Source organism: Canis aureus, chromosome 36 (assembly GCF_053574225.1).
Source record: "Canis aureus isolate CA01 chromosome 36, VMU_Caureus_v.1.0, whole genome shotgun sequence".
NCBI classification, from domain to species: domain Eukaryota; kingdom Metazoa; phylum Chordata; class Mammalia; order Carnivora; family Canidae; genus Canis; species Canis aureus.
The window spans coordinates 18,008,863-18,027,623 of NC_135646.1; the positions used below are offsets into that span (position 1 = coordinate 18,008,863).

At 41.4% G+C, this 18,761-nt stretch overlaps 2 long non-coding RNA genes across 2 annotated transcripts in view; one reads left to right on the forward strand and one right to left on the reverse strand.

The window, feature by feature from the left end:
• LOC144305879 (uncharacterized) overlaps positions 1 to 18,761 on the forward strand; it is a 40,639-nt gene that overhangs the window by 21,016 nt on the left and 862 nt on the right. Inside the window, exon 3 of the long non-coding RNA XR_013372900.1 lies at positions 2,886 to 3,039. This is a non-coding gene — a long non-coding RNA (uncharacterized LOC144305879). The remainder of the gene's footprint in view (positions 1 to 2,885; positions 3,040 to 18,761) is intronic.
• LOC144305878 (uncharacterized) overlaps positions 10,743 to 18,761 on the reverse strand; it is a 63,979-nt gene continuing 55,960 nt past the window's right edge. The window contains exon 2 of the long non-coding RNA XR_013372899.1: positions 10,743 to 16,819. This is a non-coding gene — a long non-coding RNA (uncharacterized LOC144305878). The remainder of the gene's footprint in view (positions 16,820 to 18,761) is intronic.

The following is an 18,761-nucleotide window of genomic DNA, read 5'->3' on the forward strand; positions in this document are numbered from 1 at the left end:
GATGCAAGTTTCTTCAAATTGTTGTTAAACCTAAATTAATCAGATTATCAGAATTTAAACTAGCTAATCCCAGATATTAAATGGAAACCATAGAATGTATACTATGCATTCATAATGTATTTATGATACTGCTTCTTTCCTATCAAGGACATACCTCATTTTCAAATTATAAGCAAGTGAACTGAATAGTTATAAAATCTGGAAAACAATATTTAAACACGGACACACATACAACAAATGAAGGCTCAGGAGAGTGACCAAAAGAAAGCAAAAACTAGAGAGGCATCATGCCTTGAAAGAGGAAATATGAAGGATGAGATTTGCAAGTCGTGTTTTATCTAAAAGTACTGCCTAATCTACAAGAGGCTCAAGTGATAGAAAGCCACAGCCTTACAGGTTTGTGGGTGCCAAATAGAGGGAAATCATGGGAGGGAGGAAGCACCAGACAGGCTGAGACCCCAAATCTACATTAAAAAAATCTAACCAGATCCTAGGCTGTAGACTAAAGCACTCATGTTTAGAGAAAACCCCAGGGGAATCTGTAAAGAACAACCAGGATCTAGAAGTCTAAAATATTGAACAGAGATTTCAGCTCCTGTTCTACACAGAGGAGATAGAATTTGGAGTTTGAGTCTAGCCAAGCTAACTGAATTATAGAACAAATTTCACTTTTCAGAAGAACAAAATAAAATACAGGGTTCTACAACATATCATTTATAATGTCCAGTTTCACTAAATATGTGAGTCACTAAACATGTGAACAAGCAGGAAAATGTGACTCTCAGGTTCTGACACCCACTTCTGACATTATATGTGAGGGTTTTTTTCCCCCAACACATTGTCTCTTTCCCAATACCAGTCCTCCCATTCTTAGATAGTAACCATCTGGAGTAAGTCTGTGACTAATAGCCCACAAATTAAGGGGCTTAGTTTTATAAACCTGTTCCAACTTCAGGTGCCAGTCTTAAGTCCCAGGGTACCACCCACACTTCTGACTGACCATCTATAAATCAATTTCATAATTCTCCAGAATGACTCCTAGAGCTCAGGAAAGCAGTTTACTTACTATTACCAGTTTATTTCTGTACAACTCAGAAACAGCCAAATGGAAGAGTTGCATAGGACAAGTAATTAGAGGTGGGAGGAGGGGAGAGAGTGGCATGCCACCCACCTAGCACTTTCATGTATTCACCACCCTGGGAGCTCTCCAAACCCTATGGCTTGAGGTTTTTTGGGGGGTTTCATTTAGTAGGCATGACTGATTAAATCATTGGCCCTTGGTGATTGAACTCAACCTCTCTCCCCTCGCCAGAGGTAGAGGAGGGCTGAAAGTCCCAATCTTATAATCATGGCTTGTCTTTCTGGTGACCAGTCTGTACCTTGAAGCTATCTATAAGGCCCTCAGCTGAGAGTCATCTCATTATCAGACACTTTTATCACTCAGGAGATTCCGAGGGTTTTAGGAGCACTCAGGAGCCAAAACAAAGAACAAATATTTTTTATTGTATCCCAGTGACCTATACCAAGGGAAAAAAAGCAGTTATTAGAAACCAACCTTAAAATGATCCAAATGTTGTTATTAAATAGGCAAAGACTTTGATGTAAATGTCATAAATACATTCAAAGACTTGAGGGAGATATCTACCAATGATATGAACAGATGGGAACCCTAGCAGAGAAATTGAAACTATTAAAAAGAGCCAAAAGGAAAACTTAGAGCTAGAAAATACAATAACTGAAATTTTTAAATTACAGGGTGGATCTAAGATTGGAGACAGAAGAAAAGAGCTGGTACACTTGAAAGTCGATTTTAAAAATGCAATCTAAAGGACACAGAAAAATATTGAAGAAAGATAAAAAGAATTTTAGAGACCTTTGGAACAATACAAAAAATTACCAGATGTGTGACTAGAGTTTCAAAAAGAAAGAATAGAGAGCATGGGAAAGAAAAAATACATGAGAATTCATGGCCTAAAACCAAATTTGGTGAAAGACATCAATTGACAGAGCCAAGCAGTTTCAATAAACCCAAAGCAGGATAAAATAGAAAAACAGACCAAAGTACATTACAGTCAAACTTCTGAAAAACCAATGACAGTGACACAGTCTTGAAAGCACACTGAAAGAAATGACACATTACATACAGTAGAACCATGATAAGAATGATTTCTGACTTTCCAAAAGAAACAATGGAGGCCAGCAGACAATGGCACATTTCTAAAGTGCTGAAATACAAAAACTGTTAACCCAGAATTCTGTGTCCAGTGAAAATGTCTTTCAAGATTGAAAGCTAAAATAAGGTATTTTAAGATGAATAAAAACTAGCATTTGTTACTAACAGATTTGTACTTCAAAATATATTGAAGAAAGCTCTGCTTGCCTGAAGAGAAATGATGCTGCCATATAAATGAAAAACTGAAGATTTTGAAATAGAAAACATGTGGGTTAAATCTAATATATATATTACAGATATATATATACACACACACAATATATAGTTCTTTCAGACAGAAACCATATATATACATATAATATATTCATATATGCCATATATATTTTATATACATATATATTATATATAATAGATTCTTGTTAATCACAGTAGGTATGTTTTGTAAAGTAGCCATGCACACTAAATTAGCAAATACAGAATCATTGCTCCTAGGAGAAATACAGTTGGTTCCAGTGAGCCTCTGCTCAAAACTTTTTCATCAACCAATCAATATATAATTTTATTTTATGTGTGTTTCTGTTTAAAGGCAAATTATTTAATATGTATTATTGATCCATTAGCATTGAACTCAACTGACAGCATTGTAAGTCATCCCTGAATAAAATTTGTTTATCTAACACATGTATTTTCTCATGTTCTTCTTGCTTTTAAGAACTCCTACATCAGAATGGAGAATCCAGAAATAGACCCATACTTAAACGGTCAATTGGTATTTGACAAAGAGTCTATATGCAGAATATTCAAAGAATCTGATGTTCAGAGTACAGAGGATGGTCACTTCACAAAAGAAGAGTTACAGATAATCAGTAAGTACATAAAACGGTTTCATCATCATTCTCCATGGAGGAAAAGCAATTAAAACCCCAATGAGATCCTACTACACACCCACCACAATGGCTGAAATTTAAAAGGTGGGCAAATACCAAAAGAGAGCAGGATGTGAACAGTCAGAACTGTTCACTGTCCATACACTGCTGGTAGGATGGTAACATCATGTATTCTTTGACTCCACAATTCCATTCCTCATTATTTGTCCGACTGGAATTCAAACCAATTTTTGCCAAAAGACATGTACAAGGTGTTTTTTGCAGCTTTTCCCACAATAGCTAACAACTGAAAACGCTCCAAGAGGCTAATAGATAAACTGTGGTACAGTTATACAACGAAATACCACTTAGCAAAGAACTGCCTACACATGCAAGCATATGGGCAAATCTTGTAGACATCCTACAACACGAAGAAAAAGAACAAATAATACACATTATATGATTCTGTTTACATGATGTTCTAAAACAGGCAGAGATGTCTGTTAAAGTAAAAAATGTCTAAGATGACTTAGTCATGTCATAAGGGAACTTTCTGGAAAGATGAACATCTGGGAAGATGAAATTTAAAACAGGGCAAGAGTTGCATGAGTAAATGCATTTGTTAAGATCGTGCCCCTAAGATTCGTGCATTTTAGGGTATATCCATTTAGCAAAATAGTAAATAGAAATAACAATCGCATGAGGGGTAGGGAGTAAGTAGAGGTTTAGATGGAACGAGAATAGCAGAATGTTGATGACTATTAAAACAGGGTAATGGGCATACAGAGGTTCCGTATTTGATTTTATTTACTTTGGGTTTGAAATTTTCTGCAAAATTATTATTTTAATGTTTATAAGCTAGGAAATCTGTGGCACGTGGGTGGCTCACCCAGTTAAGTGTCAGACTCAATTTTGACTCAGGTCATGATCTTGGGGTCATGAGACAGAGCCCTGAGGCTCCACACTCAGTAGAGCATCTGACACTTTTATTATGACTTGTTAAATGTTTTATTTTTAAGTTCTTTGAAAGAAAAGTGTCCCAGTTGAAATTTGTTTTGTGGTTTTACCATTAGCATCCCAGCAACAAATATCTCTGTGCTCACCATGTCCGGGTTCTTTGCTGAACACCTTTTAGGAAAACCCTCATAGGTGTGGTTGTCCCTGGGCATGGGGAGCTGAGAAGATTTTCTTGGGACAGGCATTGAAGTGTTGGGATTAGGTCACTAAGAGACTCCAAAGTGTGTTGTTTGAGGAGTTTCATCAGAAATGAGGGCACCCAGGGAATGGGTTACCCAGAGACATGACCTGCCCCAGTTGTAGTCATCCTTGGGTTTCTCTGTGACACCTGCCACCACAACCCCAAAGGGCAGGGTGTGCAACTGGTTTTTTGTTGTTGTTGTTCTTGGACCTATACAGACTCCTGTGTTCTTTACCCAAATCCTCTGAGAATAGAAAGGGATTTTTGTCTTGTCAAAGCAACTTTTTAACATTCTTAGGGCTTCTCTTAAGAAATTTTTCTGGGCAAAGTAAGGGATGAAGTCTTTTCTGTTGACATGACATGAGCAGACAGTTAGCAGCTGCTTCTGAGCTCGTGCTTCTTTCCCATCCACTGCCCCCCAGACCTGGTCCTGCTGGAAGTGGGATGCAGCCTGCAGGCCCTACCCTTCTAGGTGCCATCTGGTCCTTGCAGAGTAAGAATCTGAATGGAAGTAGATAAGGGGACATAGATGGCTAATGTCACAGTGCATGGTTCACAGTTTGGGGACCAGTTATTGCCAAAGCCACTTCCCTTGAGGTCCCTGGAGATAGTGAGAGAGGGGGAGGGAAAGAAGGGTGGGGAGAGAGAAAGATTGGAGGCAAAAAGAAAAGAGAGGGGATCCCTGGGTGGCTCAGCGGTTTAGCACCTGCCTTCGGCCCAAGGCGTGATCCTGGAGTCCTGGGATTGAGTTCCCCATCAGGCTCCCTGCATGGAGCCTGCTTCTCCCTCTGCCTGTGTCTGTGCCTCTCTCTCTCTCTCTGTCTCTGTCTCTCATGAATGAATAAATAAAATCTTAAAAAAAAAAAAAAGAAGAAGAAGAAAAGAAAAGAGAAAGACTTGGCCGGGCAGCCAGCATAGTGAGTCTCAGTTACATCCATCGGGGCTCCAAAGTCTTATGCACACACTCAAATTGAATGGAGCAGAGACACTGGCCCTCCGTCCCCAGTGGAAAGAACATTCAGCCTTCCTGGATCCTGGATTGTCTGAAACCAACGCAGTAAGAGCATCTGAGATGAAGGAGAGGGAGCCTTCCTAGCGATGCCCCGAAATCACTAAAAACAAAAAAGCCTCATCAGTTATGTGGGCAGAAATTGGCTTTTTTTTCTTCACATGCTTAATCTCTGTTTTCACATCGTATCAGCAATTGTGACTTCTCTAGTTTCATTTGGCTTAAGACCGTAATTCACTTTATAGAGCAAGAGATCTTTGAGTTTATCCCTTTTCCATCTGCTCTCCCTCCGCTTCCTCCACCATTAAGACCCCCAAGTATTTAATTAAAATTAAGTTAGCTTTTCTAAGAAGGTGGAGGGAATCGGAGCCGGAAAGGATCTAGGAGAAGGATCTAAACACCAAAAGGGCCAAGAAAATTGTTTAAAACCGGATCGAAAACTGTCTCTCTGGCTTCCTCTTTCTCTCTCTTTTCTTCCCGCTGCCAAGTAAACCTTTGCCTGATTACAGTAAACACCTTCTTAACAGATCAAAAGGAGTGATTTTAAAGTGAGTTGCTTACTCACAAAATTCATTATGGTAATGCCTCATCATATTTAGCTGAGCCCACTTCCCCGCCACCTCCCTTTGATCTGCCACTGTGGCCTCCTGGCTGTTCCCGCAGTTCATCTACATTTTGTTGGCGTCAGGCTTTCTCAGTACCCAGGCCTCGGGTTTGTGAACAGCCCAGTAGAATTAGAAGAGCCAGCCTAGAGACTGGGTTTTCTCCCAATCCCTTAAAAATAGATATATTTTGAAATGTCAGTAACAACACATGTTAGATGTTTAACTCTTCCTTCCCGCTCCTGCCCCCAGGAATTCATCCTTTTTACTACTTCCCATGGAATCCACCCCACAGTGGCTCTGTTTCACCGTAGCTCATGTCTGCAATGCAGGCTTCTTGCAGAGCTTTATTTATTATTAATGATACAACAATTTACAGCGTGCCAGCCTCCTCAACCTTAAAGTACCTTACAGATGCAGTGAAGGGAGGCCGCCCACTGCCTCTGCGCTGAAAGACGCCACCAGACACGCAAGAAACCACCTCCAAAAAGAGAGTCACTTTGCCTGCGTGGTCCCCTAGGATTGCTCCAGCTGGCAGAGGCACCAGCGGTGGGGACTGCGGACGAGTGACTGGGACTCTAATTTGCAATGGCATAACCTGACCTTTGGGAAGGCAGAGCGTTTTGATCTGATTTCTGCAAAAGACTTACCTGCGGGTATTTCTCTGTTGCTCAGTGTCCTGCTCAATAAAACGGGTGGAAGATAACGTGCTTCCTTTTACCATCTGCCTACATCCCCCGAGTCACCAGCTGCCCAGCTCAGCCCCCCAGATGCCGTTTCTTAGTCCTCACTGCCCTTGATGTCTCTGCAGCATTGGGAACTACTGACCATCCTGCCCTCCAAGTCCGCGAAGCTCTGGCCTCTCCCAGTTTCTATGATGCTAGATTCCCTGCCTCTTCTCCTCTTGGCCCTTCGTTTATTTTGTCAGTACTTCTCAGGCTGTCCATTTTCTGGTCCCCTTTTCTTATCGCTCTGTGACCATTAACAGAACTCTCCCCCTGCTGGTAATGAGGATGATGATGATCAAGTCAATTCCTTTATGGCTAGGGAGCTTTTGAATTCCAACATTTCCACATTATATCCTCATATGCTACAGAAACCCCTTGAACACTGATGGGACACCTCATCACACTGCACTGTTACCACTTACGTCAGGTTTTGCTTGTCTGTGTCTGTGAGCTCTGTGGGGGTGGGGACCGGACCTGTCTTAGCTCCCTTTGATAATCACCTGACCCATGATAGAAGTTAAAGGAACAAATGTGTATTATTGGCCTTCTTTTACAGATAATGTTGTATTTTATGCATAACCCTGATATATATATATATATATATATATATATATATACACATATATACATATATACATATATATATATTAAGATTTTATTTATTCATTCATGGGAGACAGAGAGAGAGAGAGAGAGAGAGGCAGAGACACAGGCAGAGGGAGAAGCAGGCTTCATGCAGGGAGCCTGATGCGGGACTCGATCCCAGGACTCCAGGATCACGCCCTGGGCCGAAGGCAGGTGCTAAACTGCTGAGCCACCCAGGGATCCCCGCATAACCCTGATATTTAGAGATTTGCCCAAAGTCACAAAGCCTAGGGATATCAAATACCATCCAGGTTTCTGACTCCACATCCACTTATCTTTATACTTAATTCTAAATTGCTAAAAGCAGTGAAACCTGAATTTCTCTCTGTCACACTATATAACTAACAGTCTTCATAAAATCATGGGAGGGAAGCTTAGAGTTCATCTACACTACTGATTCCTAGCTTTACCTGATCATGAGTGTCTCTCGATGTGTATGAGAATAATGCTAGTTTCTGGACCCCTCCTCCGTTCCACTACATTCAGAGGAAGGGCCTAGAGAATTGGGTGTTTAAACAGCTTCTCCCTCTCTATCATTCTATACCCATCACTACTCTGAGACTCCTGGTCCTGACTTCAACTCCAAAGAGGGAAATGAAAGCTGTGGATCCAAAGGGACTCCACTTGGCAGCAGAGATAAAGGAAGAGAAACCCAATCCTACATGTATAGATGATTCTCACCAATAGGGGAATTTAGGAAACACAATTCAAATCAGTGGCCCTGAAAGCGTGATCCCAAGACCATCAGCATCACCTGGAAACTTATTAGAAATGCAGATTTTCAGGCCAACCCCAGATCTATCAAGTCTGAAATGAATCTGAAGATGAGGGGTTATGCTTTAACAAGCCCCCCAGGTGAATCTGATGCATCCTCAATTTTGGGACAGGCATCCTCAGATACCATCTAAAACAGGTGAGACTATTCTAATTTACAAAAGGACATAACTGTATCTTCAGTAGCTCTTTCCAGTGATTGTTACAAGGGACCTAGCTCCCTGCTACTCTTCCCAAAGCCCACGTTTTCTTGTTCTGAGCCCAGCACTTCATAGAATGGGGGTTTATATCTCTTCATGAGTCAGATAGTTCATGTTAATAATTTCTTTAATGGTACTTTTAAAAAATATTTATATATTTATTTTAGAGTGATTGCATTTGGGGGCAGGGGGCAGAGCAGACTCTGTACTGAGCGCGGAGCCCAACCCAGACCTGAAATCATGACCCAGGATCACGACCGGAGCCAATACCAAGAGTCAGACACTTAACTGACTGCACCACCCAGGTGCCCTTCTTTTAAGGTATTTGGAATACTTAATTGTAGTGACCCTTCCCAGCTGTTTAATATCCAATCAAGCAGTTATGCAAATGTCTTGTTTGTTGGTCACCATCATGGGCAAACACTGTTCAGCCCTGGGCCTGGAATGGACAAAGGGCTCAACAAATAATTGTTAAATTTTTTAAAAGGAACTTTTTGGTTGTGGTATGGGATTCTGCTCAGAGGTTGCCACAGAGAACAGAATTCACCAGGTCTACTCTCCTTGCTCTGCAGGTCGGTATTACTGACCCTTTCCTCCCTGTTTCCCACCATGCCTGATGCTTTGCTTCTCCCCTGTACTTCTGTTTGCCCTCCTCATCTGCTGCCCAGACTCTGGGGCCCTACCTTTCCTGCCTTTCATTTCATTAGGGTCCAATCACTCCAACTCACTGAACATATTTCTGATTCCACTTCCCAAGGTGCAGGTGACCCCATTCTCTCCAGTTCTCTGTTTCCTGCAGGGCCAAAGGATTGTATGTCTCATCCTTTAACCCTACTCCAAAGCAGAGTCCTTTGGTTCATCCTTCTCCATCTCCCACTTTAGAGATGAAGTCAGATTCAGCAGACCCAGAAAACTCATGTGGATAAAATGGCAGGGAAGGAGAAAAGGGGTACATGCCAGACAAATTGAATCACATGTGTGTAGGTAGTCTGTTATTAACATGCATTAAGCACTTGGGCATGCTAAGTGCTTAATACATGTCAATAGCTATAATAGTTAGACACATCTTGAGGATACGGCATTGTGTTTATACCATCCCTGCCTGGGTAGCTATTTAACATGGTCAGTTGGACATCTGGACTCAGGCCAGTTGGTACCCAGTTGATCTTTGCTAAGAAGTGATTGCAGCTGCTACAGCCCAGGAACCCCTTGTAATGCTGCCCGGTGCCCAGCAGGGAGATGCAATTGTCCAGTGAATAGATTTAAGAAAAGGACTAGGAATAGAGTTTCCCAGGCAGCAGTTGAAAAGCTAATCCTTCCCTTTCTAACGACAACTACAAAAGAAAATGAAGAAAAATGCAGTGTACTGTGAGAATCAATTGAGATGGGAAATATTCAATAATTTATAACACTTCTATAACATGTTTTCCTATAAAATTTAACTAAATTGAATCTTAATTTTTATATCAGAGAATCTTCCTACCTCATAACCACATGGCTATTAGGTATGTGCTTAGTTAGCTGGAAGACCACAAGAAAAAAAATGATTATTGATGGGTTAGAGCCTTCCCATAGAGAGGGACAGGTTTGAGTCAGTATATGAAATGAGAACTGCTAATGGCATCAGGACATCTGGGTTTAACCACAGCCTTCCGAAATTACTAGTTTCATAATATTTGATGAGTCTCAAAAGCTTTCTGAGCTTCAGTTGCTTCTTCTATAAAATGATTCCTCCCACACCTATTTTGAGAAAAATAAGAGATGATACAGACATATAGAAATAAATATTCAGGGCACCTGGGTGGCTCAGTCAGTTGGGTGTCTGCCTTTGGCTCATGTCATGATCCCAGGATCCTGGGATCAAGCTCCTCATTGGAGCTTAGCAGGGAGTCTGCTTCTCTCTTTCCCTCAGCATCCCCCACCCCCACTTGTGTGCACACTCTCTCTCAAATAAATAAAATCTTAAAAAAAAAAAAAGAAATGGATACTCAGGTCTTGCTGTAATAGTACAGTAACAAACAATCCCATGATTTTAGCAGTTTACAATATTGATTTCTACCTCGTGGAATTTGGAATCATCTGTGGTTCAGCTGAGCTCAGCTAAACATGAGTTCAAGTCAGCCTCTGATTCCAAGACCCAGCTGAAAATATAACGGCCATGTTATGTTGTTCTTTCTCAGGGCCTTTGGCTGTGATGTAAGAGAGCAAGTGCAACTTGCTATGACTTCTAAAGCCTGAACTTGACAGTGACACACTCACTTCAGCACACATTCCACTAATCAAAGCAAGCTCCATGGCCAGGCCCAGTGTCATTTGGGCAGTGAAGTATCCTCAGCCCAGAGAAAATCCATGGCCTGGGTGGAAAGGAAGACAGAATTTTGAACAAATATTATAACCTATCCCAGTGCATGGAATTATTCTGTAAGATAACAGTTGGATGTTGAAGTGATAATGATTACTTTAGCCTTGGTTGGTTAACAGTATGAACTTGTCTAACAAAAGATAAGATTTGGAGCTTTGTAGAGAACAGAACACTCAGGCACATACTTCCACATTATAATTTTTTTCTTTAAAGACTTTATTTATTTATTAATGAGAGACACAGAGAGAGAGTCCAAGACGTAGTAGGCAGAGGGAGAACGAGGCTCTCTGTGGGGAGCCTGTTGCAGGAACTCGATCCCAGGATTCCAGGATCATGCCCGGAGCCAAAGGCAGGTGCTCAACCACTGAGCCACCCAGGTGTCCCCCAATTTTTTTTATTTGAGTATATGTGCCACACAATATTACATTAGTTTTAGGTGTACAACATAGTGATTCCGCTATGTTATGCTATGCTCACCACAAGTGTAGCTGCCATCGGTCACCATACAACACTGTTATAACATCATTGACTGTATTTCCTATGCTGTGCCTTTTATTCCTGTGACTTGCTCATTCTGTCACTGAAAACCTGTATCCTCTACTCCCCCTTCATCCATTTTACCCCTCCTCTCACCGTGCCCTCTGACACCCATCAGTTTGTTCTGAATATTTACAAGGCTGATTTTGCCTTTTGTTTGTTTATTCATTTGTTTTGGTTTTTTAGATTCCACATCTAAGTGAAATCAAATGCTGTTTATCTTTCCCAGTCAGACTTATTTTGCTTAGCATAATACTCTCTAGGTCCATCCATGTTGTTGCAGACAGCATAATCTCATCCTTCTTTATGGCAGCATAATATTTCATTGTATATAAATGTTACAGTTCTTGATCATAATCTCAAAGGCTGGATTTCCAGAAAACTAGGCGTGGATCTAATAGCCAAGCAGACACAGGTTGGTAGGTACTGATATAGGGTCTGATCAGTGAGCACAGTTTCTTGAGTCTTCTTAATCCCTCATAGGAGATGTATTGGAATTCTGTTATTCAGGAGAAGGAACTGTCAGGAACCAGGAAGCTCCAGAATGAGGGCTTAGAAAACCTCTTATATGACTAGCTGTGTCACATGAAAAGCCAGCATGGGTTCTTCACATAGTTTTATAAGCCATGCCACCTGTTGTGCATTTCTGCAATAGGTAACATCCCACTTTTTGGTATACTCACTGCTACTTCATGACGTCACCCAGACTGAGGGCATGTGTGATAAACATCTCCTGTGCTACCATTCCAGGAGGGGCAGGGCACAGAGGGCCTGGTCAGGGCTCTCTACCCACTCTACAAATGCTCCTTAAACATGCAAGTGCTTGCAAACTGGCAGGAATGGTGGTATCTAGTATCAAAATGATAAATATACTTGGCAAATAAGGGGAGTGATTAGAAATAAACAGGATGAATTTTGTTAGTGACACAGTAAACAGGGATGCAAAACAAAATTGAAATTTTCATAGGCAAGTGTGAACCAACTATACACAAAAATGACTGGAAAAGATAGAAGTCCCCGTGGCAAGGCAAATGCTTATTGTGATTTTGCCAAATGACCATTATCCTACTCTACAGCAGTATTCAGGTCCCAGCCCAGAGCCAGAATAATAAATACAGAGAGAGTGCACTTTTTTTTTAGAAGGATAGAGTGCAGAAAGGAAAAGAGATTTTAAAAGGATTTTCTGCAGTCTAGACATCATTTATGTAAAATATCTTGTATCTAGTATCTATTATGTTCCTTGTACTGTGCTAGGTGCTGAAGACACCAACATGAAGGACAAGGTCCCTACCCATGGGAATGTACAACCCATTACAGTCCAGTCCATGTGTGTAATCACATGTCCTACACATGCAGGAAATGCAGGAGGTGGACATGAAAACAACAGTTGCAAAACGCAGTGATTATGTGCTTGAATAAAGTTTACCAAAGCATTGTCTGTCTTCCTGCCCAGTCATCACCAGCCAAGAGAAAACTGGAAAACTGAGGGAACAGGGGCAGTTAGAGCTAATCCAGAGATTCAGATGTTCTTCAGGTAGGTTTGGTCTTAGCACAAACTGGACTACTCTGGATAGTGGACCTAGGGGTCTAATAAGATTAAAGTGAACTAAATGGCTAGAAAAATCCAGGGAAGAATAATTGTCACCATAGGAGTCTGTCTGACTTTGGGCAGGGGCACATTCTCAGCAAGGCCCTATGGAAAGTATGAGGATGAACATGAAGTGCTCCTGCCTTCAAAATGTGCATGGTCTAGGAGTTTAGGCATGTATCTTACCTCTCTAGCAAGCTGTAACAAGCTTGCAGAGTTAAGCCCTGTCTTGTTCCTTTTTGTACTACTTCCAGCCTCTAGCGGAGTTCTGAGACCAGAAAGAAATAATTAACACTAGAGATACATGAATAAAAAAGGAATTGGGGTGAGAAGAGTATAGATGAATCTGAAAAGTCTGAAATTTAACTACAATCCAAGGCCATGGTTGGTTTCAGAAATATATACCTGTTGGTGCTTTGGTTCTTATTCTCACCTTAAGTGCCTCTATAACCACTTAAGTGGCCATCATACCCTCTCTAGGGCCAGAAATTGAGAAAAGATATTAAAATGGTACCATGTTACTATCAACTTAACCCTCTTATCATCTCTGTCACTCTGGGTGTGGGACCACAGGGGAAGAAGGAAAGGTGGAAGGAAAAGTAGATCAGGGCAAAGAGAAATCGTCTGGCAAGATTTGACTCTGCTCAAGAGTAGAAAGAAAGTAAAAACCGTAGCATGGGGAAAAGCTTGAAACTTAGAATCAAACAGAAGTGGGTTTAAATCCTACTAAATTTACTGCATGGATTACCTCTTGGATAATATCTCCATTTTCTAATCTGTACAATGGATATGAGAATATCTATTTTGTGAAATTGTTGTGAGAATTCAATGAGATCATATATGTGCAAGTATTTAGCCCTGTACCTGGTGGATAGTAAAAGACTAACTATGTCAGATACTTCTTCTACTATAAAATATAAAATAGGGGTGTTCTCCAAGTCCTGAATTTCAAAATAGAGAAATAAAGCGACTCACATATGATGTCTTTCACAAAAAAAAAAAAAAAAACTTGCTCTCAGAAAAATTCAATAGTGGTGAGCATGTGCTATTTCTGCCTAAACCTACAATCCACGTGGCAAAAGTATCAGTAGGAGAAGGGTGTGTGCATATCTGTAAACCATTAAGAGGGTTACATGAGTTAATAAATGGAAATGGGTTGAGTGTTGCCTGCCAGCTCAATTATTATTGTTGTTGATTATTATTATTACTATCATTAGTACTAGTGGTATCAGTATTATTGGCTGAATTGGCCACTCAAATTTCTTGCAAATAACTGACCAATCTCATTACAGATGGAGCCCAAGCTTTATAACTCAAAGGCTCAGATGGGTTGAGGGTGTTCAGGAAGAAGAAAGAGAAAAATGAATGTTTTGGCTCTGAACACCACTGTTTCTGGTACTGGGGCACTGATCCTCTATATGGCTACCGGGAAATTTGAACTAATATGACAGTCATTTGTGGACCATTTCCAGGGTGCCTGCATTTGCCTTGGAAGGAGGTGCTCTGGCCATTTTCCAGGAGGACTGACGGAAAATCCCAGTTAGTGGTTCAGGTTTGGGATTTAACCCTTCAGCCTTTCTGAGAAGGAGGGTTTTTTTGTTTTGATACAAGGGCAGGGGAGCCACAGTGATAAAGCACAGAAGAACCTTAGAAATTATAAAGCATAATTGTCAGTGCTGTAAAACACCATTGTTGTTATTTTACCTCTTTGACTATGACTCTTTCATTATCAAATGGTCTGTGTGTAGCCCCTGTTTCTACAGGTGCATGAAATGTGAGAGAATGCCACTGGGAGATTCATTTTCCAACAACTAGAGATGAAGAAGGTACATCTCCCCATTTCTTTGTCGATGCTAGCATCCGTCTTGTGGGACTCGATCCCGGGTCTCCAGGATCACACCCTGGGCCCAAGGCAGACACTCAACTGCTGAGCCACCCAGGCATCCTGAACTGACATGATTTTAAAGGAATTTTAGCTGTAAGGGATCAGGAAAGGGAGCAGGCTGATAGGTTATGTTTTTGTGACCAGTTCTCCATACTGCAGCAAGAATAAACAGGATTCAGGCATCGTAGCTCAGATTTCCTACAATGTAGGAAAAGTAGTAAGGAATAGAGGTAATGGATCTTGTCCATCTACCCTCCCCATCTTATTCATCTCTACCTCTTCCCAAGAGAAGTGTGTCTGTAGCTAAAACTCTTTACCTGGGCTCCTAAGTCTTGTTGAGGTAAGAATTTAAAACCAGAGCTTCCTCTCCAGGGTTCATTTGGAAGCAAAGGGCTCTGACAAGGGCATACATCCAAAAGCCATTTTAAAAATATATTATCATGTAAAACCTCACAACAGCTTGATTCAGTTTGAGAAAAACTCAGGTTGAACATCCAAAGGTTGACAACTTGAGTCAATAGAAGGAAGTTCTCAAAAAAAAAATAAAATAAAATAAAAAAAAAGAAGGGGGTTCTCAAAGCTCTGATGAAGTCGCCCCAGTTTTGGAGAGCATAGTTCTGAGCCCCAGCATAGTCCCTGGATGGTAGCTGCCTCAGCCCTCAGCAGCAATGAGCTTTGTGTCATGGTGTTAGCAGTGTCTCGGCCAAAGCCACATGGCCCCGTAGGAGCCATATCCCTAGGGAGGTAGGGCCTGGTGGGATTGTTGGATGTGAGTCCATTTGCACTGAAACAAATTTTCGCCTCTGCTTCTTCAGCTATTTGCTCTGTCAGCAACTTCACAGTGGCCTTGGCTCCTAAAGCTGGTCATCAAAAGATCAAGATCAAAGAGAACCCTTAGCACAGAGTACAGGCCACCTGCCTAGAAAATGCCTCAGTGGGCATCCTCCCCCTTCCATTCCAAGTGTCCACAGTGTCCCACAATTTTCTGCTCTTCTCTCTGATGCAAGCTCCAGGCATCAGTCTGTGTTATTAGATTTAAGTAGCCAGGTCAACAGCATGCATCGCCAGCCCACCTCCCAGCTGGGGGGGCTATTGCTGAGTCTCTTTTGTACTTGAGGTTTTCATTTCAACTCATGTCTTCCTCCTTCCAAGGGCGGTGGCATTAAGGATCATTAGGGTAAGGCAGCTGAGAACATGAAGCAGGGTTGATCATGAAACCAAAGACTAAATCTCTGTGCTCGCCAGACCTGGCACGACCTTGTCTACCTCCGGGCTTCTGTGTGCCTGGAAAGGAAGACTCCTGCTTTAAAGCAGTTGCTCCCCAGTGGCAGGGGGCGGGCACTGCTGAGATCAGATGTGCTGTGGCGTTAATGCTCTGAATTTACAAAAGGCTGTTTGTGAAATGCCCTGCAGCTTTATTTCTCTCCCCTGGATGCATGAAATCCTGGAAGGTCCAAGGATGGGGCTGGTATTAATAGAGTGAGACCTCAACTAATTGCAGAGCATGTACTGCAATACCGTATTTGATACTAGAAACTACGTTAGCAGAAGTAGAAGTAATATAGAGACACATGGAGGCATTTAGGATGTCAGAGAGAGGGAGTTATAAAAATAAATTAGTTAAGCTAGCAACAAATGAGCTGGAAATGTAAAACATGCATCTGAAATCTCTTGGGTCAAAGGTAGGGAAGGAAAGGAGATTGCTTCAAGTCAGAAGAGGAGGGAACCCAGCATGAAAAGAAAAGAAAAAAAAAAGGAAAAGAAAAGAAAGGAGGAAGTGGCTGGAGGGCTGCTTGGAGAGCAGAGACTTCTCCAAAGGGGAGAAAAAGCTTGAGGATGGAGGGAAAGCCAGAGCCACATGTGTTAACAAGCATCAAATAGACATATCTAAGCCCTCAACATGTGGTAAGAAGCCTCTAGCAGCCACACCTTGCCCCAAACTGACCATCTTGCCCATGGAAGTGGGAAGATCTGGGAAAATCCATTTGAGCTCCGTGCAAAAGACAGAATTAGCCGGACCTTCAGGTCTGGCTTTGCTGACAGGGCTCCCTCTTCCTCTGCTACTCTTATTCTTCATTTTGAAGGTATGTGCACACACGTACATGCCCCAAATCTCAATACCCCTTTCAAAAAAAAAAAAAAAAAAAGCCATTCTGGGGGAGGAGCAAGCTCAGTTCACTGGAATGTGTAACTGTAGTAGGTCTTTGTGAAGAGATGGCTCTTTTGGATTTTCTTGGTTTTTGTTTTCCCCCCTGAAAAAAAAAAAAAAAGTATGTAATTCATTTTAATTTATTTTTTATTTTTACTGTAGTCAAACATGTAGAATTGTGGTTTGGGCTCATTATTTGCCTAGCTGATTTGATTAACTTTCCATTGTACATCAGGAGCTATTTATCCCATTATTTAAAAGTTTTCTACTGCACTGAGAAATTTGGAGGGAAGGTTCGGATCTGATCAATCCCCAATGCCTCATCCCCCTGCTTGCTGAGATCTGATTCTGCTTTCTGAGCTTTGTGTCACAATCATAGATGAAGATATTATATGCGTAGGCCTGGTTAAATGACACAGTAACTGAAAGTCTTTCACCTTGATTAATCTGTCAGTCAGCAAGGGTAAGAAACTGAGAGAAAATTCCTTTTAGTTGGGGGAGGGGTTGTCTGGAGCTTAAGGGTTTCTAACTGAATTCCTAAAGGAGGATGGAAGGTGATGTCAAGTGAGGGGGGAAAAAAGTGAATAAAGTTTGAGGATACTGAGGTTTTTGTCATTTTTGCTCCTTGTCCAGGAAACAGACAGATGGAAACTGTGGCATTTGATTCACATGCTCCCATACTGCATTATTCATACAGCCTTGTGTTTTGTTTTCATTTGTTTGGTATTACAAACCGAATTCATTCATTTGACAAATACTTGTTGAGTGTCTATCTATGAGCCATGGTGACAAGGTAGGTCTTGTATTATGCACTTTTTGACAAATAAATAAGTCTTTTTCTCAATGATTTTTTTGGTAAGAGCAATACTGTGAATGAATGTAGATGCTTAGATGAACACAGACAGAGGATAATTCTCCAGGATCATGTACATAACCTCGTAGAATCCCTGATTTATCAAGGACATTAATAGTCATTGGTCCTGTTTTCCTGTCTGATACGTGATCTCACACTAATACACCATTAAATATGCTCCCTGAATGCTTTCAGTGGCACAGAACTTATTATCTATCAAGACTACCATCTTAGGGCACCTGGGTGGCTCAGTTGGTTAAGTGTCTGCCTTCCGGAACCCAAGTCATGATCCCAGGGTCCTAGGATTGAGCCCTGCATCGAGCTTCCTGCTCAGCAGGGAGCCTGTTTCTCCCTCTGCCTCTCTCTGTTTCTCTCCTTCTCATTAATAAATGAATAAAATCTAAAAAAAAAAAAAAAGACTACCATCTTGGGGTGTCTGAGTGGCTCAGTTAGTTGAGCCTCTTCTGCCTCTTAGTTTCAGCTCAGATCAGGGTCCTAGGGTGGAGCCCCATGTTGGGCTCTGCACTCAGTACAGAGTCTGCTTGAAAAGTCTCCCCCTTTGTGCCTCCCCCCACGTGCATGTGCATACCCGAGAGCCCTCTCTCTCTCAAATAAATAAATAAATCTTAAAGAAAAAAAAAAGGCTGCCATTTTTATGGTGGCTCTGATTGCTAAACAATTCTTTCTTGTGTTGAACTAGAAGTTCTCTGTCTATGACTCCTTTCACTGAGTCCCATTTTTGTCCATCAGTGCTATCCAGAAAGTCTAATGTTTTCTCTCTCTCGGCAGCCATTCCTTTATTAGAAGATGATCCTCATGTACTTTCCACCATCAAGTCTCTTCTCTAGATTCAACATGCTTCATTCATTCAAGAATTCTTTGTATCATGGTTCTCAAATTCCTTTGCCAACTTTGGTGATTTGCTATTTACCAACTATCTTCTGAAAATGTGATAAAAAATATTCCAAACATATTTTCTGACCAGTTTAGACATTAGTGGGGCTTAGCCCCCTTGTTTGGCATATTTTTCATTTATGAATGCAGACTAAGTGTGTATTCAATTTTTTGGATGCCTCCTTACATGGTTGGCTCACACTGAGCTTACAGGAAATCATGGTTCCCAGGTTGGTAGTGACCACGCTTGCTGCCCTTTAGCCACATCTTTGCCGTCTGTACACATTCACTTACTTTT